The 21670-nt window shown below is 44.8% G+C and overlaps 15 non-coding genes across 15 annotated transcripts; 6 read left to right on the top strand and 9 right to left on the bottom strand.

Annotated features, from left to right (window-relative positions):
- Positions 1-1764: 1764 nt before the first annotated feature.
- Positions 1765-1846, bottom strand: trnas-gcu (transfer RNA serine (anticodon GCU)). Its single transcript has one exon. It is a non-coding gene; the product is annotated as a tRNA-Ser (tRNA).
- Positions 1847-1952: 106 nt separating this feature from the next.
- trnaa-agc (transfer RNA alanine (anticodon AGC)) lies at positions 1953-2025 on the top strand. The gene has a single exon. It is a non-coding gene; the product is annotated as a tRNA-Ala (tRNA).
- Positions 2026-13150: 11125 nt separating this feature from the next.
- trnaa-agc (transfer RNA alanine (anticodon AGC)) lies at positions 13151-13223 on the top strand. Its single transcript has one exon. It is a non-coding gene; the product is annotated as a tRNA-Ala (tRNA).
- A 602-nt stretch (positions 13224-13825) lies between these two features.
- trnas-gcu (transfer RNA serine (anticodon GCU)) lies at positions 13826-13907 on the bottom strand. Its single transcript has one exon. It is a non-coding gene; the product is annotated as a tRNA-Ser (tRNA).
- A 967-nt stretch (positions 13908-14874) lies between these two features.
- trnaa-agc (transfer RNA alanine (anticodon AGC)) lies at positions 14875-14947 on the top strand. Its single transcript has one exon. It is a non-coding gene; the product is annotated as a tRNA-Ala (tRNA).
- A 602-nt stretch (positions 14948-15549) lies between these two features.
- trnas-gcu (transfer RNA serine (anticodon GCU)) lies at positions 15550-15631 on the bottom strand. Its single transcript has one exon. It is a non-coding gene; the product is annotated as a tRNA-Ser (tRNA).
- A 780-nt stretch (positions 15632-16411) lies between these two features.
- Positions 16412-16493, bottom strand: trnas-gcu (transfer RNA serine (anticodon GCU)). The gene has a single exon. It is a non-coding gene; the product is annotated as a tRNA-Ser (tRNA).
- A 107-nt stretch (positions 16494-16600) lies between these two features.
- On the top strand, positions 16601-16673 carry trnaa-agc (transfer RNA alanine (anticodon AGC)). The gene has a single exon. It is a non-coding gene; the product is annotated as a tRNA-Ala (tRNA).
- Positions 16674-17278: 605 nt separating this feature from the next.
- trnas-gcu (transfer RNA serine (anticodon GCU)) lies at positions 17279-17360 on the bottom strand. The gene has a single exon. It is a non-coding gene; the product is annotated as a tRNA-Ser (tRNA).
- A 1637-nt stretch (positions 17361-18997) lies between these two features.
- trnas-gcu (transfer RNA serine (anticodon GCU)) lies at positions 18998-19079 on the bottom strand. The gene has a single exon. It is a non-coding gene; the product is annotated as a tRNA-Ser (tRNA).
- A 106-nt stretch (positions 19080-19185) lies between these two features.
- Positions 19186-19258, top strand: trnaa-agc (transfer RNA alanine (anticodon AGC)). The gene has a single exon. It is a non-coding gene; the product is annotated as a tRNA-Ala (tRNA).
- A 590-nt stretch (positions 19259-19848) lies between these two features.
- trnas-gcu (transfer RNA serine (anticodon GCU)) lies at positions 19849-19930 on the bottom strand. Its single transcript has one exon. It is a non-coding gene; the product is annotated as a tRNA-Ser (tRNA).
- Positions 19931-20695: 765 nt separating this feature from the next.
- On the bottom strand, positions 20696-20777 carry trnas-gcu (transfer RNA serine (anticodon GCU)). The gene has a single exon. It is a non-coding gene; the product is annotated as a tRNA-Ser (tRNA).
- A 106-nt stretch (positions 20778-20883) lies between these two features.
- trnaa-agc (transfer RNA alanine (anticodon AGC)) lies at positions 20884-20956 on the top strand. The gene has a single exon. It is a non-coding gene; the product is annotated as a tRNA-Ala (tRNA).
- A 602-nt stretch (positions 20957-21558) lies between these two features.
- Positions 21559-21640, bottom strand: trnas-gcu (transfer RNA serine (anticodon GCU)). Its single transcript has one exon. It is a non-coding gene; the product is annotated as a tRNA-Ser (tRNA).
- Positions 21641-21670: the final 30 nt, after the last annotated feature.

The following is a 21670-nucleotide window of genomic DNA, read 5'->3' as shown; positions in this document are numbered from 1 at the left end:
ATGTAGTATTCTTTTAAGTCATTAAATTAATCAAAAAAACACTATAGTAGTTAAGCTATTAAAATCTGAGCAAACTGGCTTGGTCTCTTTGCATAAATTGATAGTCATTTGACGCATATCAACATCACCTCTGCAACCATCATAACAACATGGGAACATGCAGTGCTGCAAAGGTGTAGCATGGGGAAAAAACAGGTCAGTCCAATACTAAGTTTGTTAATCAGTTAATCATAAACATAATTAAGCCTGCAATAATTTTATAGAGAGAAATTGCCTTAGCCTCAAGTATGTTGAAATATTTCCATCTTTATGGCTTTTTTCCTAAATAGATATAGTGGTATCTTCACAAAATCTGGCATTTAAAGGGTTCATCTTTCAAAAATGAATGAACATTTGGGAGTTATGATCAGGACCAAAGTTGTTTAGATTACTTAATGAAAAAGTATTGGAAAGAAATATTTAACCATCATAGTTTTATGGAGGTTTATTGATGGACCTATATTGTATATATATTGCTATCATTTTTTGGGATAATTTTCCCTTTCCCATGCCACTTTTTTTTTTTTACTTTTTTTTTTTTTTTTTTTTTTTTTTATTATGATTATTATTTATTAATAGACAGGACAGTTGGGGGGGGGGGGGCATGCAGCAAAGGGCCGTTGTGGGATACTACTTGGCAAGTTGCTCATTATTTTTATTGTGTATGTTTTTTTAAAATAAAATCAGTTTTCTCAGGTTTCAGAGGTTTAAATGCTTGTTAAAGGCATCTGAAAGCAGCGCAAGAAAAATTCTATCAATCTAAGGGTTAAGTACAATGCTTTAGTGTTTTCATTTTTCCACCTGTGAGTTCGGTGGCATCACCCACATGTGAGATCACTCCTACCTGTTGCCTTTTGGCCACATTTCCTCTGCAAGCCAGCTTTAGCATGAGGTGCTTGTGCCAGCCAAGACTGATGTAATGTGGTTAAGACAATTATTTTGTGGAGTTTATATTGTTCAGCTCAGGCCGTTGGTCATAAAAAATGTCTATGTGGGTGACTTTCACAAGGAGAGGATGAGGGGAAAGAGCCAAAGAGGTGAAATGAATGAGAGGGGTAAATCTGGTGATGCGGTGACTTTGGTATGATGTGGATAGACTGCTGTATCTAATGCATAAAGATATTTTACATACACAGTCAACGTGACTGTTCAGAACCAAATATTTCCGACCATTTATTCTTTGTGACCACAGGAGCAACATCAGGCAAAAATCAAAAACAATCGACATACCAAGTCAACATTTCTATGTAAATAAAGCTTTAACAATGTATAATGGAAGTGCTCCAATCTCTTAAATGATCAGAGCTTTGTTGGAGAAGAGTATATTTCAGTAAAATCTGATCATGTAGCTTTTGAGGTAAAACACAGGAGACGCTCTTGTGATCACACCTGCTACGATACTGATCTGTGACTAAAGGTCCCACATCCTAAAAAGTCAGATTTCTATTTATATTACTTTTATTAGTATAAAGCAGGCAAGTGTGCTAAATAGAAACTGAAAGTACCAAAAGACTCAGTCCACAGAAAAATGCTCAAGTCTTAATTCAGAAACTGTACTTTAAAACAGCCAGGACTTCTGGGAATTTGTGATGTCACAACTATATCATAAAACTTTTGAACTTGGAAAATAAACATTCTCAGTGGTTCCCTCTGTATTTCCTGTTTGAAAGGTTTGCAATCTGTTGGTAGGTTTCCATTAACCCTCAAATTGCACAAACTGCAAAGCGACAAGGATGGGATTTGAACCCACGCGTGCAGAGCACAATGGATTAGCAGTCCATCGCCTTAACCACTCGGCCACCTCGTCTCTGTACCATAGCTGCTAAGGTGACCATGTGATGTGGTATGATAAAAAGCAAACAAAAGTTACCCTTCCTTGAGTGTCCTTGGAATGCAATATGTCAGTGTTTACTGGGGAATTAGCTCAAGTGGTAGAGTGCTCGCTTAGCATGCGAGAGGTAACGGGATCGATGCCCGTATTCTCCACAGCTCTTTACTTTCAGTGGAGGACGTGACGAGTGAAAAGCAGCGAGATAAAAGACGCTAGTCGGATGGGCAGAGTGATGTACTTTGGATCAACTCGTATCACTGGCATAACTGATGTCCTTGGTTTGGTGGCATAGTGACGTTGCTCTCTACTTGAAAGGACGTCAAATGTATATCTCTGAGAGGGTAAGACAGTACAATCTCCGCCAATCACTGTCCGAAAGAATCCCGTGAAAACGGCTTAGCCTTGGCTAGTTTGCTTTCCTGCCAAGACCACAAAGTTTAGCATCAGACAGCCACAAAGACTGCCAGCTAACATTCAAGCACAGGAGCCAAACAGCCAATTAGTGGTGACCCACCACCCCTGTAAAGACAACAAGGAGCGACCAGTTTCCTTTGCCCTGCGCCATTGGAATACAGCACCACAAATCATGCAAGCCATGAACAGGATCGCTGGCTAACGAGCAGCGCAACAAGGCAAGTCTTCTTGTGTCAATGAGAAAGTGAGCAATTTTGTGGGAGAATTTGACTGCTCTAAAGCATGAATTTATTACTGGAGTTAGTTATACTGTCAACACAGCATCTGTCAGCAAACTGGGAAGCGACGAGGATGGGATTCGAACCCACGCGTGCAGAGCACAATGGATTGGCAGTCCATCGCCTTAACCACTCGGCCAGAAACGGGGCAAAAGGGACTGCTAGGTGGGGGGAGGAAAAAGGGAGGGGAAAGAGAGAGAGAGAGAGAGAGAGGGACAACTTACAATGACAAGGTTGGAAGTTCGATCCCCGGCTCCTACTGTCGGTACTGTTGGGTCAGGTGTCAGTGGACCAGATACTGAATCACAAATGCTCCTTATGAGTGTGCCATTAATGTGTGAATGTGCGTGAATGTCTAGACTGTATTGCAAGTGAGGTGGCACCTTGTACAGCAGGCTCTGCTACAACTGTAAAATAGTGTGTGAATAGGTGATTGTGACTCTGAACTGTAAAGCACTTAATAAGCACAAAACTATGAAGGCACTTCCTGAATGCAAGTCACTTTACCATAACCCTCCTGCAATACCAATAAAACTGTTACATTATAACATAAATCAGTCTTTTTAACCCTTAGAAACCTAGAATGACATCCCTTTTGTTGTGCTGCTTTCAGGGACCTTTCTCAAGTATTTAAACCATTTGAACCCTGAACAAATTTGCTTTATTTCTGTTAAAAACATGGGGAAAACAGCAATGCGCATCTTTACAATGTCCTGCAAATAGCAAGAAATACGTAAATTTGGAAAATGTCCAGAGAACTTAATTTATAATAATCTATTATTATAAATTATTATTATTTCTTTTAAATTATTTTTTAAAGAAATGATTGCAACTTTTCAGCATTTTTCCCCAAGGTAATATTTTATTTATCTTCCTTTTTTTGTGGTAGTTTTTCTGATTTTGTGCTAATTTTCTTGTACTTTTTACTTCTTGCTTGCTAACAGATATTAGCAAGCAAGAAGTTATTTCTTTTAACAAAACATACTTCCTTTTTTGTATAAATATACTGACAGGTAAAATGACTGGAATTATAAATTCTAGGAGACCCTTTAAATCTTTCAAAACTGTTACAAAATTTGCACTTTTTGTTGTGTACTGGCAACAAAAAATACTCACAAATTTTCAGGTCTAAAAATAAAAATGTATTAAATAACATTATTTACAAATAAATTAATGAGATATGAAAAATCTGTAACATTAGTGGTGTATGCGAGTGCCAGGGTGAGTGAACAATAGTGTATGGATAACAAATGAACAAATGTAACAACGTGTATCCAGTGGTTTAAACTATCAAACAACCATGGACTAATCAAGTATTTAAAAAAATGAACACATCAACAAAACAAAGGCCCCGGAATATTGTGTAACAATGTAACAGTGATATTGATATGTAACCATGCAGACAGAACACTTGTGGCAAATAAATGACAGACTGTTAGCATGCAAACACAAGACAAACACCAAGTGCGAAATGTAACACAAAACAAAGTGTTAGTCTTGAAGACAACTTTTATTGTTTGTCAAGACTTTCTTTCCAGTCTGCAATTGTTAGCCCAGATGCTGGACAGTACCACTTTCCCCTCATCTGGGTATGGCCAGTGCTTTTACTTTTGGACTGACCACATGTGCTGCACTGATAATGGTAGTCCTGTTTGATGTGCCGCTTCTTTGGTGGCTCTCCTCTTGCCGCACGCTCCTGGTCCTCTTGCGCTGCCCTTTGCAGCCTCCATTTTCGTTGCCGATTTACAGTCACTGATGCCTGATCTGAGGATGCTGTTGGTACTGGAGGTGGGGGGATGTTGTAGTGACTATATGGAGCAAAGAGGTAGTTTTGCTGAGAGGGAGATGGTGGTGGCGGAAAGGACCAGCCAGGATAAGGGGCTGGTGGAAATTGAGTCTGCCCATATGGGAACCAGCCAGGATATGGGGCTGGTGATGGGGGACTCTGCCAATACATGAAAGGATATGGGGCTGGTGGTGGGTGTCCCTGCTCAGATGTGGACGGTTCTGGTGTTGGGACTTGCGGCACTTGCCCCTGTCCATATGAGGACGAAGCAGGCCATGCATGCCCCCCGGGAGGATGGTTCTGTGCTGAGCCAATTCTCGCACTGTGACGATGGCGTATTACTGCCTCGCCCTCCTTGTTTTCAGGCTCATGGAACTCCATGACCGCATGTCCATGTTGCAAAGGTGCAGAGGGGAGCTCTCTTGCCTTTGGCAGACAATCCTGAGCTGTAGCAACCTTCTCTGGAAGCTCTGCACCTTTTAACAATGACTCTTGGTCTGTCCTCTTCTGCCTTTCATGTAACCTGGAGGGGGAGGGACACTTCAATGTGTTAACTTTTTTCAGACATGACAACATATAGACAATTCACACAAAATCACACAAAATTGAACAAATCTTGTGGGAGCATATGCTAGTGTGTGGATTTTTTTCTGCTTTTTCATACATGTTTAAGATTTGTAACATCAGAAATGTGGACCTCCATGGACGAGAGCTTGACTCATTTTGACAAAATTTGCTGTAAAAGAATTCCAATAAGCTTCAATACAGTCACTTACATAGGCGAAAAGGCGTTCTTTACTCGTATCACATCCAGGAAATGAATCAGTGTCCAAACTATTAAATATCTTTGGGTGATGCTCCCATTTATTGCAGAATGATGTTGGTTTTGTGATATGATGATAAAGTGAAGTGACCTGATTTACCTTTGCTGTCTTTTGCTGTGATTACGGTGAATACGGTAAGAACCATATGTGCCCTGCCTATGTTCCATTGTCTTAATTTACCGCCACTGTGACTTGTTAAAAATACATATCTAACACACTCCCTGTGAAGCTGGCTCACACCCAATGTGACATCATAAACCATATGACCTGGCATAACCTAGAGGCTATTGCCACCATTTAGTGGTCAAAATAATGTACTTTACTCATTAAATTAAACTACAAAATAAATATGCTAAATTGCTGGTTCAACATTTGTGGCAACTAATCCCTTAAGATTCTTTAATGCCCTAATATTTCTAAAATTGATAGAAAGACCTTTTTTTTCCAACTTTCAGGATCTGCAAAAAACCAGGTCTCCTCCTCTCCAAAACAACCACACACAGTAAGTGAAACAAGTAAAAACACTGAATGGAGCAGTAATAAAATAAAATAATTGTTTCTGAGACACATTTGGACAAAACAAATATTTAAAGAAAAATATATTTAAAGTACATGCATGAGGCCAAAACTGTATCTCACCAAGAACACACTGTGGTGTTGTTAATGGTGACTAGCACCAAGTTGGTCTGGTCCTGAATGGTCCGGCTGTCTTCAAGCAGTTGTTTAATGTGACCGTACGTTTTCACAATGGACTGTGGAATGGGCAATGTTTTACCCTTGCAGTCTTTTGGCCTGTTTCGTGCTTGGTGGTATTCCTTGAAAAGCTTGAGGGAAACACACTCTGAGACTCTGTTGCTATCAGGTCTCTGTGCAGCTTGGCCATGTGTCATGAATAGCCTAAAGGAAAAACAACATCTTATCAATTTTGTACAGCAGACAGTTTAAGTTCATCAAGGTAACCATACTGTATAATATAGTGTAAGCTCACTGTAGAATTTTAATTATTTATAGCAGTCCATCTGTAATAACGTGTTGCTTAAGTGCATACAAACCGACATGGCCCTACTTGTGAGTTCTTGCTTAAATGTGACATGTAATAAACGATAACTATAATACATATGAGTTATGTCACTGTTACGTTTCCCCTTTAAACAAAACCTGAGGGACAGGAGCCACAGGTTGGGAAATGAACAAAACACTGCACAAATCACAAAAAGGGTTAAAATAAAATGGTTCCTTGGTTTCTAAAAGGTGGCAGTGGATGTAAAACTCCCTACAGCCACCCGCTGATTCTATCAAAGTCAAGTGAAGGGCAAAGTGTATGGAAACTGGCCAAAAGAATAATCTCAAACAGAAAACACAGAAAGTCAACTGAAGGTGTTGACCCTCAGACACAGACAACCAACTGAGCAGGGGAACTTGGATTCCTTTATAAAACCTCCCAGCTGACTGATTGCAGTCAGCTGAGGGAGAACTTCCCATGTGCATCCAATAGCTCCTGATGACCTGTGGCATAGATCTTGGGAAATCTGTTCACAAAAGGATCTTTGGGAATCTGTCCATAACAGTTACATGTTTCTATAGGTGAGCTCACCTTTCAGCTGCTTGTTGACCAGGTGCAGAGCCACTGCGTTTCCTGGAAGCTCTCCATGGTCCTGGCAAGGTCTTCTTCTTGGATTTGAGAGAGTATTTGGTGGGAGCCTTGTCCATTGCGTCAAGATTGGAATAGAGACGCACAATCTCAGCTTCCTCTCCTACTGACAGTGCAGTTATTGTGCGGTTGAGGTTGACAAGGTAACCTGCCAAGTTCTCAACCGCCTCCCATCCAGCAACACCCCTGGAATCAAATCGGCTCTCCTGAAAGATGAAACACAATGACAAATCATTAGTGATATGACCTGATCTGACAGGTCATATCTGAGGGCATTGCAAATTAGCTTAGGCTATAAATGTGATAGTAGGTGGCATCAGTGTTATGCTATATACTTGTCCCAATACAAATAAACATGAAATGAAAAAGAAAAATGAATAAGAATAAAAAAACTTTATTTCCACAGGAGAAATTGTTTATTTTATACACATGCAACATAAAAATAGAAATTCAGAAATTAACCTTGTTCACAGAATGGGGAAATTAATTACTTATCCTGCAGAATCAATGACAGATGTCATACAAGGGTCAGATTACCTGGGAAGATGTGTGTGATGATGTGCTTGGCACCACATCTTCACTATGGAGAAGGGGACTTTGAGGTGGTGAAATGTCCAACTCTGAGTCAGACCGCTGGGCTTCTGAGCTTTTACTGGAGATCTCAGCCAAGGGTGGAATGTCACTGAGAATCTCAGCTGCATCACTCAGAGTGATATCAAGAGTCTCCTCCTCCTGAAGTTCTACCTGCAGGTCTGGCAGAACGGTGCCAAGCTCATCATGCTGTTGTGGACCAAGCAGATCTCCTCTGTCAGACTGTGCCAGCAAATACTCCACAGCAATGCGCTCACCTGCCATAAAGTATTGTGAAAGAAAAATATTTTGAATTCAGAAGAATAGACAACATTGCACTGGAATGGATGAGAAAGACTGCAAGGAGAAAGGTGTCTTCTCTCGTGTCTCACCAGTGGGTCTTCCAGGGGGGATGAACTCAGGCAAGAGTGCACATCCAAGTACTCTGTTGCTAATGGCATTGAGGTTGGACATCAGATGGACATCATACATTTTTGTGTGTGATGAACCACTCAGGTCCACAGCCGCATTGGCTCTGTTGATGTTCCATCTGGATCCACCCTCAAGCATGTACATCTGAGTGTGCATGGCGTTACACCTCCATCCTTGAAAAAACATGATTTTTTGAGATTATTAAAATATTAGTTACAATTTTTAACCAAAGATACACATTTCCCTATGTGTGCAATCAAATTATGTTCTTTTGATTCTAATTTATATATTTCTACTTACCTGGGATAAATGAACACTGGTGGCGATGGAAGCTCTCCAGAGATGACGACCCCCTGCCACATCTGTAGACATCCAGGACCTTGTCACCCTTTTGCAATCCTGCACTGAGTCTGGTGTACAGCTCAACACCAGGAGGGTCTTGAATACAGGCCAGATGTTTCTGTTGCACCTCCCACACATGCTCCATGCTGTCAGGGTTAATAAGCCTTAATCCTGTGGTGTCTGTGAGCTCCCACATTGACTGCAGCAGTCCCTGAATCAGGCCTCGCGTCTCCTCAACCCCGCGCGTTCTCCTCCGGCAATGTTTTGCTAGTTCGGTGGAGCTGATGCTGGCCAGAACTTGTGCGTCAGTGGGAGCTTGACCTGCATGCCTCCTCCTCAACTCTGACCTCTTGGCTTCCTTAAGACGACCAATGTCTTCCTTGTCCCACTCAAAAATGCAGCATGACAGTTTTGAGCAGAAGGTGCCATACAGAGGATGGTGCTCAGTAGTGAGACCACAGGTGAATCTTCGCATGAAGTGGAAAATGTCCAGCCTCACTTCAATCCTCCATGGTCGAAACCACAAAAGAACTGGGGATTCACCTGTACAGATGAACAACACGGCCTAAATGTATATCACATTGTTATAATTAAATTTTCAACATGACTGAGATCTTAAAGGCAGCCGTTTATACTGGCTGACAGAGATGCATAACAACGGACGCACATTACACTTCAATGTAATGCTTTTTTTCTTTTAGAATTTTGAATGATGAGTTTTAAACTTATGCCTGATTTTTTTTTACACAAATCACCCTTTTCTTATTCAAGCATTGTAGGTAAGTATTAAGGTAAGTTGAATATATGTAGTCCCGTGAAGAGGTATGTAGGAATATGGTGAGATTAGAATGAATTAAGTTTTAATTCACTTTTAGCAAGCAGGTAAGTATTCAGGTAAGTTGTATATAAGTGGTTTAGCAGTGTCAGAGGGTCACAGACCTGTCTCGCTGCAGCAGTCCCTGTCAACATAGATGACCTCTGGCTCTGGCTCCCTAGCATCCTGGTACCGCTTTACAATCCCTTGACACAGCTCATCAAGGCCGGCTCCCTCACCAGTGGTTAGGACACAGTTGAGTACTTGGCCACTTTCGTTGCTGACATTGGTCATCCATGTGGCTGTGTCTGCTATGGCGCCTGCAAGTTTCTTTGTGATCTATGAAAATAAATGATAAAGAAAGGGAAAATAATGAACTGTAATCAAAGTTCATCAATCATCAAAAACACAACAACAAAAAACAGAGATTTTACTGTACCTTTTTTGTTGAGTCCAGCTTTAGGATCCTGCCATACGTTGATGTGATGACACCTTTCATCTCATCCAGATGACCCAGGATCTCATTCGCATGGACTGTCTCAAACCACTGAGCAAGAGGCAGGGGACAAAAGGGGGGTGGCTTAAGGTAGGCTGCTTCCTCACACTTTGATAGGGCACTCCTTCTTTTATGGCGTTCACAGTCTGAAAGGTACTCGATTGTGCGCCTTGCCCAGTCCTCACTATGGACTTCCTCCAGTGCTTGTTGCAGGTAACTGGAGCTGTTACCTGCCGTTCGGGGTTTCAGCAGTGTCACACACTTTCTGTCCAAAGCCAGATGAGTGGTGAGGACAGCAGGAAACCTGTTTCTGTGGGCAGGATCTAATTGGCACAACACCTCGATACTCCAAGGACCATGCACTTGCTGCACCGAGGATAGTCCCCACCTACCAAGTAGTACCGGGAGTCAACATCGATGACCTCACGTACCTTTGTATAGATGCCGGAGTGGTGCATTTTGCTGTTGCACTGGCGGCATTTCAGTGGAATGCCCCACATCCGCATCGGTGCCCACACAAACATCCTCTGCCTGAAGTATGCCGCTGGATCCGGTGGTGCATTGGTGAGCTTCGGTGGACTGGGTGGATGGTACCAGTTTTGGGACAGCTGTTGCTTTAGCTGTCTCATGTTCTCATAAAGACACTGTGCAATCCATTCCTGATCACCTGGTTTGATGACCCGCAGGAATTGCTTCGGCAAAAAACTCACCCAGTTCACCGGCGGAAACTTCAGGTGGAGAGGATATGAAAGAGGAGGAGATGCTGGTTGTCGCTGCAGTAGAGGTTGTGTTGGTGGAAGGATTTGTTGTGGTGGCACGGGAGGTGGTGGATCCCAACTGGTGCCTGTTACATGACCCTCTTCAATATGCTGGAGCAGACCAACTGCACCTCTGACCTCTTTCCCGCACTGCTCACAATGCTCCTTTGCATGGAAGTCATTTAGATGTTCTGAGAAGTTTTCAACAGAAACATACTCCTTACAAAGAGCACACTCTAACTTCTCAGTTTGACTGCAAGAGGTGCTGGCTGTGGCTGTGGCTGCAGGCGGCCTCACTGCGGCCGAGGTGCTGGCTGTGGCTGTGGCTGTGGCTGTGGCTGCAGGCGGCCTCACTGCGGCCGAGGTGCTGGCTGTGGCTGTGGCTGTGGCTGCAGGCGGCCTCACTGCGGCCGAGGTGCTGGCTGTGGCTGTGGCTGTGGCTGCAGCTGTGGCTGCAGGTGGCCTCACTGCGGCCGAGGTGCTGGCTGTGGCTGTGGCTGTGGCTGCAGGCGGCCTCACTGCGGCCGAGGTGCTGGCTGTGGCTGTAGCTGTGGCTGCAGGCGGCCTCACTGCGGCTGAGGCGCTGGCTGTGGCTGTGGCCGCAGGCGGCCTCACTGCGGCCGAGGTGCTGGCTGTGGCTGTGGCCGCAGGCGGCCTCACTGCGGCCGAGGTGCTGGCAGTGGCTGTGGCTGTGCTGCTGGCTGTGCCCGGGTCCAATGATCCTGTGCCTGACTGTGAAGAGACGTTTTTCTTTTTTACAGTTGGTCTGAAAGCAAGTTTTTAACTTCATTTTTAACAATTTTGAAGCAAGCACGGGTAAAAAGGAATGAATGCATTTTTCTTTTCCAACACTTGAAATTGTCTGTTGGAAAAGTTAATACATAATGCTTTATGGCAACTGCCACCAGCACAGGTTTAATTTAACTTAATTATCTATCACTTACTTTGTGGTATCCACATTTGCAGGGGATTTTCTTCCCAAAAATGTCACAATCACGTAATTTCTGATTGAAGACAGGGGTCAATGGACAGGCATCGATCCGCTGCATGGCAGCCTTCCACTTCTGCCCTCCTGGTTTTTTGCCAGTTGTGAAGCGGTATTTACCCTGGGCATACTGGCGCATGATATCTGCCCAGTATGCATCAGGTTTTCCTGTCTTCGTCATGGCTACAACACATACAAAAATTCACAACAATGAACAGCAACCAGTGACTGAAACTAACAGCATGCATTTTCTTAAGTACAGTGTCTCAGTATAATTTTCATTTCCTGGCACTTTCTACTTCTATTCCACTACATTTTGGAAGCAAAAATTATACAGTTTATTTTTATTTGAGAGCTTGAGTTACCAGTAATTTGTCAGATTTAGATTTTGTGTACAAAACATTGCAAACTGATTAATTCAGAATACAGTTATTGAAATGACAACCACTTTTACCAGCTGCAACATTAAAGTGATCAACACATTCATGCACCAATAATTATAGACAGTTATGACATTACTATTGCTGTAATGACATGGCTTTTTTTTTTTTTTAAAGGGCTATTCTTTAGTATTTTTACTTATAGTATTTTAAGTATACATTTCTACTTCTACTCGAGTAAGAGTTTGAATACAGAACTTTTATTTGCAGCGGGATAATTTTACATTGCAGTGTTACTACTTTTAATAAAGTAAAAGATCTGAGAACTTATTCCATGAATCAGACTGCTTCTATAAATTCTAAACAATAATTCAGTAGTGAAATGGAAGTACGCTGGAATAATTAATGCATGATTAATATAAGGGGCTGCTTTGTACAGCATGTAACGCTATAACCTTATTAAATGGCGTGGCGTAACTTTTTCATTACGTAAAGCTACGTAAATATTTGCCGTTTTATGTATATTTTTTTTTCAATCACAGTCAGACAAACCACCGTGAATTAATCCTGCATTTTAAATGTTGTTATCACACTGTCATGTACCGTTACCCGCCTGCTCTTGGCCCCGGTCGTCGGGGCTCCGTTTGCCGCTTTTGAGCGGCAGAGAGCGCGGTGTCTGAGACAAGACCGCCGGTGACAAAAACCTCATACCATCGGCAGTGTCCGTGTTCGGTGCCTTCTATGGTACACCGATTATTAAAATGTAATGATACATTAAGAGTTGATATGAATGTTAATTCAGACGGATGAGACAACGTTACGGAGCCCGTTAGCTTAAAAAACGAGGGAAAAGTACCGCGTCCGCCAAAAATCTACGGAAACAGCCAGGGAGACACGAAAATCAACTATTTAAATAAAACGTTGTGGACAAATATACAGTATATTTTAAAAAAGCCATTGTAATATGTGCTAATTTGACAAATTTGCTCGCAAACTGTTTCGAAAAAGGAGGGAAAGAAGTCCGTGTCCGACATAATGTGAACAAACAATTATGGAGGTATGTAAATTAACGACATTGATAGATATTTGGATAGCAAATTCAATTTCAACGATAACTTTTCGTATAAAAATTTAACTTTTCACTTACCGATTTACTTTCGCTCGTTCTCTGTCGTCCCTCTCTCTCCGCTGTCGACGATGAAGTGGAGAACGGGGGCGTGGCTTTGCGCAGTGGCCTTGGCACGTGACCTTTTGCCCCATGATGTGGTTAGGACCTACTGGGGGAGGGGTTAGGAAGATGTTAGGACTTGGTAGGAGAGTTGTTAGGAATTGTTCGGATTTGATTCGAGAGTTGTTAGGACTTTCCACAGCTGGTTAGGAATTCATCGGAGCTGTTCGGACATGGGTTAGCAGTCCAGTCACTGGAGGCTGCGGCCACCTCGTCTCCGTACCATAGCTGCTAAGGTGACCACGTGACGTGGTATGATAAAAAGCAATCAAAAGTTACCCTTCCTTGAGTGTCCTTGGAATGCAATATGCCAGTGTTTACTGGGGAATTAGCTCAAGTGGTAGAGCGCTCGCTTAGCATGCGAGAGGTAACGGGATCGATGCCCGTATTCTCCACAGCTCTTTACTTTCAGTGGAGGACGTGACGAGTGAAAAGCAGCGAGATAAAAGACGCTAGTCGGATGGGCAGAGTGATGTACTTTGGATCAACTCGTATCACTGGCATAACTGATGTCCTTGGTTTGGTGGCATAGTGACGTTGCTCTCTACTTGAAAGGACGTCAAATGTATATCTCTGAGAGGGTAAGACAGTACAATCTCCGCCAATCACTGTCCGAAAGAATCCCGTGAAAACGGCTTAGCCTTGGCTAGTTTGCTTTCCTGCCAAGACCACAAAGTTTAGCATCAGACAGCCACAAAGACTGCCAGCTAACATTCAAGCACAGGAGCCAAACAGCCAATTAGTGGTGACCCACCACCCCTGTAAAGACAACAAGGAGCGACCAGTTTCCTTTGCCCTGCGCCATTGGAATACAGCACCACAAATCATGCAAGCCACGAACAGGATCGCTGGCTAACGAGCAGCGCAACAAGGCAAGTCTTCTTGTGTCAATGAGAAAGTGAGCAATTTTGTGGGAGAATTTGACTGCTCTAAAGCGTGTATTTATTACTGGAGTTAGTTATACTGTCAACACAGCATCTGTCAGCAAACTGGGAAGCGACGAGGATGGGATTCGAACCCACGCGTGCAGAGCACAATGGATTAGCAGTCCATCGCCTTAACCACTCGGCCACCTCGTCTCCGTACCATAGCTGCTAAGGTGACCACGTGACGTGGTATGATAAAAAGCAATCAAAAGTTACCCTTCCTTGAGTGTCCTTGGAATGCAATCTGCCAGTGTTTACTGGGGAATTAGCTCAAGTGGTAGAGCTTCGCTTAGCATGCGAGAGGTAACGGGATCGATGCCCGTATTCTCCACAGCTCTTTACTTTCAGTGGAGGACGTGACGAGTGAAAAGCAGCGAGATAAAAGACGCTAGTCGGATGGGCAGAGTGATGTACTTTGGATCAACTCGTATCACTGGCATAACTGATGTCCTTGGTTTGGTGGCATAGTGACGTTGCTCTCTACTTGAAAGGACGTCAAATGTATATCTCTGAGAGGGTAAGACAGTACAATCTCCGCCAATCACTGTCCGAAAGAATCCCGTGAAAACGGCTTAGCCTTGGCTAGTTTGCTTTCCTGCCAAGACCACAAAGTTTAGCATCAGACAGCCACAAAGACTGCCAGCTAACATTCAAGCACAGGAGCCAAACAGCCAATTAGTGGTGACCCACCACCCCTGTAAAGACAACAAGGAGCGACCAGTTTCCTTTGCCCTGCGCCATTGGAATACAGCACCACAAATCATGCAAGCCACGAACAGGATCGCTGGCTAACGAGCAGCGCAACAAGGCAAGTCTTCTTGTGTCAATGAGAAAGTGAGCAATTTTGTGGGAGAATTTGACTGCTCTAAAGCGTGTATTTATTACTGGAGTTAGTTATACTGTCAACACAGCGTCTGTCAGCAAACTGGGAAGCGGCGAGGATGGGATTCAAACCCAGCGTGCAGAGCACAATGGATTAGCAGTCCATCGCCTTAACCACTCGGCCACCTCGTCTCCGTACCATAGCTGCTAAGGTGACCACGTGACGTGGTATGATAAAAAGCAATCAAAAGTTACCCTTCCTTGAGTGTCCTTGGAATGCAATCTGCCAGTGTTTACTGGGGAATTAGCTCAAGTGGTAGAGCGCTCGCTTAGCATGCGAGAGGTAACGGGATCGATGCCCGTATTCTCCACAGCTCTTTACTTTCAGTGGAGGACGTGACGAGTGAAAAGCAGCGAGATAAAAGACGCTAGTCGGATGGGCAGAGTGATGTACTTTGGATCAACTCGTATCACTGGCATAACTGATGTCCTTGGTTTGGTGGCATAGTGACGTTGCTCTCTACTTGAAAGGACGTCAAATGTATATCTCTGAGAGGGTAAGACAGTACAATCTCCGCCAATCACTGTCCGAAAGAATCCCGTGAAAACGGCTTAGCCTTGGCTAGTTTGCTTTCCTGCCAAGACCACAAAGTTTAGCATCAGACAGCCACAAAGACTGCCAGCTAACATTCAAGCACAGGAGTCAAACAGCCAATTAGTGGTGACCCACCACCCCTGTAAAGACAACAAGGAGCGACCAGTTTCCTTTGCCCTGCGCCATTGGAATACAGCACCACAAATCATGCAAGCCACGAACAGGATCGCTGGCTAACGAGCAGCGCAACAAGGCAAGTCTTCTTGTGTCAATGAGAAAGTGAGCAATTTTGTGGGAGAATTTGACTGCTCTAAAGCGTGTATTTATTACTGGAGTTAGTTATACTGTCAACACGGCATCTGTCAGCAAACTGGGAAGCGACGAGGATGGGATTCGAACCCACGCGTGCAGAGCACAATGGATTAGCAGTCCATCGCCTTAACCACTCGGCCACCTCGTCTCCATTACCATAGCTGCTAAGGTGACCACGTGGCGTGGTATGATAAAAAGCAATCAAAAGTTACCCTTCCTTGAGTGTCCTTGGAATGCAATATGCCAGTGTTTACTGGGGAATTAGCTCAAGTGGTAGAGCGCCGCTTAGCATGCGAGAGGTAACGGATCGATGCCCGTATTCTCCACAGCTCTTTACTTTCAGTGGAGGACGTGGCGAGTGAAAAGCAGCGAGATAAAAGACGCTAGTCGGATGGGCAGAGTGATGTACTTTGGATCAACTCGTATCACTGGCATAACTGATGTCCTTGGTTTGGTGGCATAGTGACGATGCTCTCTACTTGAAAGGACGTCAAATGTATATCTCTGAGAGGGTAAGACAGTACAATCTCCGCCAATCACTGTCCGAAAGAATCCCGTGAAAACGGCTTAGCCTTGGCTAGTTTGCTTTCCTGCCAAGACCACAAAGTTTAGCATCAGACAGCCACAAAGACTGCCAGCTAACATTCAAGCACAGGAGCCAAACAGCCAATTAGTGGTGACCCACCACCCCTGTAAAGACAACAAGGAGCGACCAGTTTCCTTTGCCCTGCGCCATTGGAATACAGCACCACAAATCATGCAAGCCACGAACAGGATCGCTGGCTAACGAGCAGCGCAACAAGGCAAGTCTTCTTGTGTCAATGAGAAAGTGAGCAATTTTGTGGGAGAATTTGACTGCTCTAAAGCGTGTATTTATTACTGGAGTTAGTTATACTGTCAACACAGCATCTGTCAGCAAACTGGGAAGCGACGAGGATGGGATTCGAACCCACACGTGCAGAGCACAATGGATTAGCAGTCCATCGCCTTAACCACTCGGCCACCTCGTCTCCATTACCATAGCTGCTAAGGTGACCACGTGACGTGGTATGATAAAAAGCAATCAAAAGTTACGCTTCCTTGAGTGTCCTTGGAATGCAATCTGCCAGTGTTTACTGGGGAATTAGCTCAAGTGGTAGAGCGCTCGCTTAGCATGCGAGAGGTAACGGGATCGATGCCCGTATTCTCCACAGCTCTTTACTTTCAGTGGAGGACGTGACGAGTGAAAAGCAGCGAGATAAAAGACGCTAGTCGGATGGGCAGAGTGATGTACTTTGGATCAACTCGTATCACTGGCATAACTGATGTCCTTGGTTTGGTGGCATAGTGACGATGCTCTCTACTTGAAAGGACGTCAAATGTATATCTCTGAGAGGGTAAGACAGTACAATCTCCGCCAATCACTGTCCGAAAGAATCCCGTGAAAACGGCTTAGCCTTAGCTAGTTTGCTTTCCTGCCAAGACCACAAAGTTTAGCATCAGACAGCCACAAAGACTGCCAGCTAACATTCAAGCACAGGAGCCAAACAGCCAATTAGTGGTGACCCACCACCCCTGTAAAGACAACAAGGAGCGACCAGTTTCCTTTGCCCTGCGCCATTGGAATACAGCACCACAAATCATGCAAGCCATGAACAGGATCGCTGGCTAACGAGCAGCAGCGCAACAAGGCAAGTCTTCTTGTGTCAATGAGAAAGTGAGCAATTTTGTGGGAGAATTTGACTGCTCTAAAGCATGTATTTATTACTGGAGTTAGTTATACTGTCAACACAGCATCTGTCAGCAAACTGGGAAGCGGCGAGGATGGGATTCGAACCCACGCGTGCAGAGCACAATGGATTAGCAGTCCATCGCCTTAACCACTCGGCCACCTCGTCTCCGTACCATAGCTGCTAAGGTGACCACGTGACGTGGTATGATAAAAAAGCAATCAAAAGTTACCCTTCCTTGAGTGTCCTTGGAATGCAATCTGCCAGTGTTTACTGGGGAATTAGCTCAAGTGGTAGAGCGCTAAACAGCATGCGAGAGGTAACGGATCGATGCCCGTATTCTCCACAGCTCTTTACTTTCAGTGGAGGACGTGGCGAGTGAAAAGCAGCGAGATAAAAGACGCTAGTCGGATGGGCATAGTGATGTACTTTGGATCAACTCGTAGCACTGGCATAGCTCATGTCCTTGGGTTGGTGGCATAGTGACGATGCTCTCTACTTGAAAGGACGTCAAATGTATATCTCTGAGAGGGTAAGACAGTACAATCTCCGCCAATCACTGTCGAAAGAATCCCGTGAAAACGGCTTAGCCTTTGCTAGTTTGCTTTCCTGCAAAGAACACAAAGTTTAGCATCAGACCGCCACAAAGACTGCCAGCTAACATTCAAGCATAGGAGCCAAACAGCCAATTAGAGGTCACCCACCACCCTGTAAAGACAACAAGGAGCGACCAGTTTCCTTTGCCCTGCGCCATTGGAATACAGCACCACAAATCATGCAAGCCATGAACAGGATCGCTGGCTAACGAGCAGCGCAACAAGGCAAGTCTTCTGGTGTCAATGAGAAAGTGAGCAATTTTGTGGGAGAATTTGACTGCTCTAAAGCATGTATTTATTACTGGAGTTAGTTATACTGTCAACACGGCATCTGTCAGCAAACTGGGAAGCGGCGAGGATGGGATTCGAACCCAGCGTGCAGAGCACAATGGATTAGCAGTCCATCGCCTTAACCACTCGGCCACCTCGTCTCCGTACCATAGCTGCTAAGGTGACCACGTGACGTGGTATGATAAAAGCAATCAAAAGTTACCCTTCCTTGAGTGTCCTTGGAATGCAATCTGCCAGTGTTTACTGGGAATTAGCTCAAGTGGTAGAGCGCTCGCTTAGCATGCGAGAGGTAACGGATCGATGCCCGTATTCTCCACAGCTCTTTACTTTCAGTGGAGGACGTGACGAGTGAAAAGCAGCGAGATAAAAGACGCTAGTCGGATGGGCAGAGTGATGTACTTTGGATCAACTCGTATCACTGGCATAACTGATGTCCTTGGTTTGGTGGCATAGTGACGTTGCTCTCTACTTGAAAGGACGTCAAATGTATATCTCTGAGAGGGTAAGACAGTACAATCTCCGCCAATCACTGTCCGAAAGAATCCCGTGAAAACGGCTTAGCCTTAGCTAGTTTGCTTTCCTGCCAAGACCACAAAGTTTAGCATCAGACAGCCACAAAGACTGCCAGCTAACATTCAAGCACAGGAGCCAAACAGCCAATTAGTGGTGACCCACCACCCCTGTAAAGACAACAAGGAGCGACCAGTTTCCTTTGCCCTGCGCCATTGGAATACAGCACCACAAATCATGCAAGCCATGAACAGGATCGCTGGCTAACGAGCAGCGCAACAAGGCAAGTCTTCTTGTGTCAATGAGAAAGTGAGCAATTTTGTGGGAGAATTTGACTGCTCTAAAGCATGTATTTGTTACTGGAGTTAGTTATACTGTCAACACAGCATCTGTCAGCAAACTGGGAAGCGACGAGGATGGGATTCGAACCCACGCGTGCAGAGCACAATGGATTAGCAGTCCATCGCCTTAACCACTCGGCCACCTCGTCTCCATACCATAGCTGCTAAGGTGACCACGTGACGTGGTATGATAAAAAGCAATCAAAAGTTACCCTTCCTTGAGTGTCCTTGGAATGCAATCTGCCAGTGTTTACTGGGGAATTAGCTCAAGTGGTAGAGCGCTCGCTTAGCATGCGAGAGGTAACGGGATCGATGCCCGTATTCTCCACAGCTCTTTACTTTCAGTGGAGGACGTGACGAGTGAAAAGCAGCGAGATAAAAGACGCTAGTCGGATGGGCAGAGTGATGTACTTTGGATCAACTCGTATCACTGGCATAACTGATGTCCTTGGTTTGGTGGCATAGTGACGTTGCTCTCTACTTGAAAGGACGTCAAATGTATATCTCTGAGAGGGTAAGACAGTACGATCTCCGCCAATCACTGTCCGAAAGAATCCCGTGAAAACGGCTTAGCCTTGGCTAGTTTGCTTTCCTGCCATGACCACAAAATTTAGCATCAGACTGCCAGCTAACATTCAAGCACAGGAGCCAAACAGCCAATTAGTGGTGACCCACCACCCCTGTAAAGACAACAAGGAGCGACCAGTTTCCTTTGCCCTGCGCCATTGGAATACAGCACCACAAATCATGCAAGCCATGAACAGGATCGCTGGCTAACGAGCAGCGCAACAAGGCAAGTCTTCTTGTGTCAATGAGAAAGTGAGCAATTTTGTGGGAGAATTTGACTGCTCTAAAGCGTGTATTTATTACTGGAGTTAGTTATACTGTCAACACAGCATCTGTCAGCAAACTGGGAAGCGACGAGGATGGGATTCGAACCCACGCGTGCAGAGCACAATGGATTAGCAGTCCATCGCCTTAACCACTCGGCCACCTCGTCTCCGTACCATAGCTGCTAAGGTGACCACGTGACGTGGTATGATAAAAAGCAATCAAAAGTTACCCTTCCTTGAGTGTCCTTGGAATGCAATCTGCCAGTGTTTACTGGGGAATTAGCTCAAGTGGTAGAGCGCTCGCTTAGCATGCGAGAGGTAACAGGATCGATGCCCGTATTCTCCACAGCTCTTTACTTTCAGTGGAGGACGTGACGAGTGAAAAGCAGCGAGATAAAAGACGCTAGTCGGATGGGCAGAGTGATGTACTTTGGATCATCTCGTATCACTGGCATAACTGATGTCCTTGGTTTGGTGGCATAGTGACGATGCTCTCTACTTGAAAGGACGTCAAATGTATATCTCTGAGAGGGTAAGACAGTACGATCTCCGCCAATCACTGTCCGAAAGAATCCCGTGAAACGGCTTAGCCTTAGCTAGTTTGCTTTCCTGCCAAGACCACAAAGTTTAGCATCAGACAGCCACAAAGACTGCCAGCTAACATTCAAGCACAGGAGCCAAACAGCCACCACCCCTGTAAAGACAACAAGGAGCGACCAGTTTCCTTTGCCCTGCGCCATTGGAATACAGCACCACAAATCATGCAAGCCACGAACAGGATCGCTGGCTAACGAGCAGCGCAACAAGGCAAGTCTTCTTGTGTCAATGAGAAAGTGAGCAATTTTGTGGGAGAATTTGACTGCTCTAAAGCGTGTATTTATTACTGGAGTTAGTTATACTGTCAACACAGCATCTGTCAGCAAACTGGGAAGCGACGAGGATGGGATTCGAACCCACGCGTGCAGAGCACAATGGATTAGCAGTCCATCGCCTTAACCACTCGGCCACCTCGTCTCCGTACCATAGCTGCTAAGGTGACCACGTGACGTGGTATGATAAAAAGCAATCAAAAGTTACGCTTCCTTGAGTTCCCTTGGAATGCAATATGCCAGCATTTACTGGGGAATTAGCTCAAGTGGTAGAGCGCTCGCTTAGCATGCGAGAGGTAACGGGATCGATGCCCGTATTCTCCACAGCTCTTTACTTTCAGTGGAGGACGTGACGAGTGAAAAGCAGCGAGATAAAAGACGCTAGTCGGATGGGCAGAGTGATGTACTTTGGATCATCTCGTATCACTGGCATAACTGATGTCCTTGGTTTGGTGGCATAGTGGCGTTGCTCTCTACTTGAAAGGACGTCAAATGTATATCTCTGAGAGGGTAAGACAGTACGATCTCCGCCAATCACTGTCCGAAAGAATCCCGTGAAAACGGCTTAGCCTTGGCTAGTTTGCTTTCCTGCCATGACCACAAAGTTTAGCATCAGACAGCCACAAAGACTGCCAGCTAACATTCAAGCACAGGAGCCAAACAGCCAATTAGTGGTGACCCACCACCCCTGTAAAGACAACAAGGAGCGACCAGTTTCCTTTGCCCTGCGCCACTGGAATACAGCACCACAAATCATGCAAGCCATGAACAGGATCGCTGGCTAACGAGCAGCGCAACAAGGCAAGTCTTCTTGTGTCAATGAGAAAGTGAGCAATTTTGTGGGAGAATTTGACTGCTCTAAAGCGTGTATTTATTACTGGAGTTAGTTATACTGTCAACACAGCATCTGTCAGCAAACTGGGAAGCGACGAGGATGGGATTCGAACCCACGCGTGCAGAGCACAATGGATTAGCAGTCCATCGCCTTAACCACTCGGCCACCTCGTCTCCATACCATAGCTGCTAAGGTGACCACGT

This window comes from Plectropomus leopardus, chromosome 12, assembly GCF_026936395.1.
Source record: "Plectropomus leopardus strain MGB_pleo_1.0 chromosome 12, ASM2693639v1, whole genome shotgun sequence".
Taxonomy (NCBI): Eukaryota; Metazoa; Chordata; class Actinopteri; order Perciformes; family Serranidae; genus Plectropomus; species Plectropomus leopardus.
The sequence above is the reverse complement of the archived record's forward strand: the minus strand, read 5'-3'. Positions and strand labels throughout refer to the sequence as shown.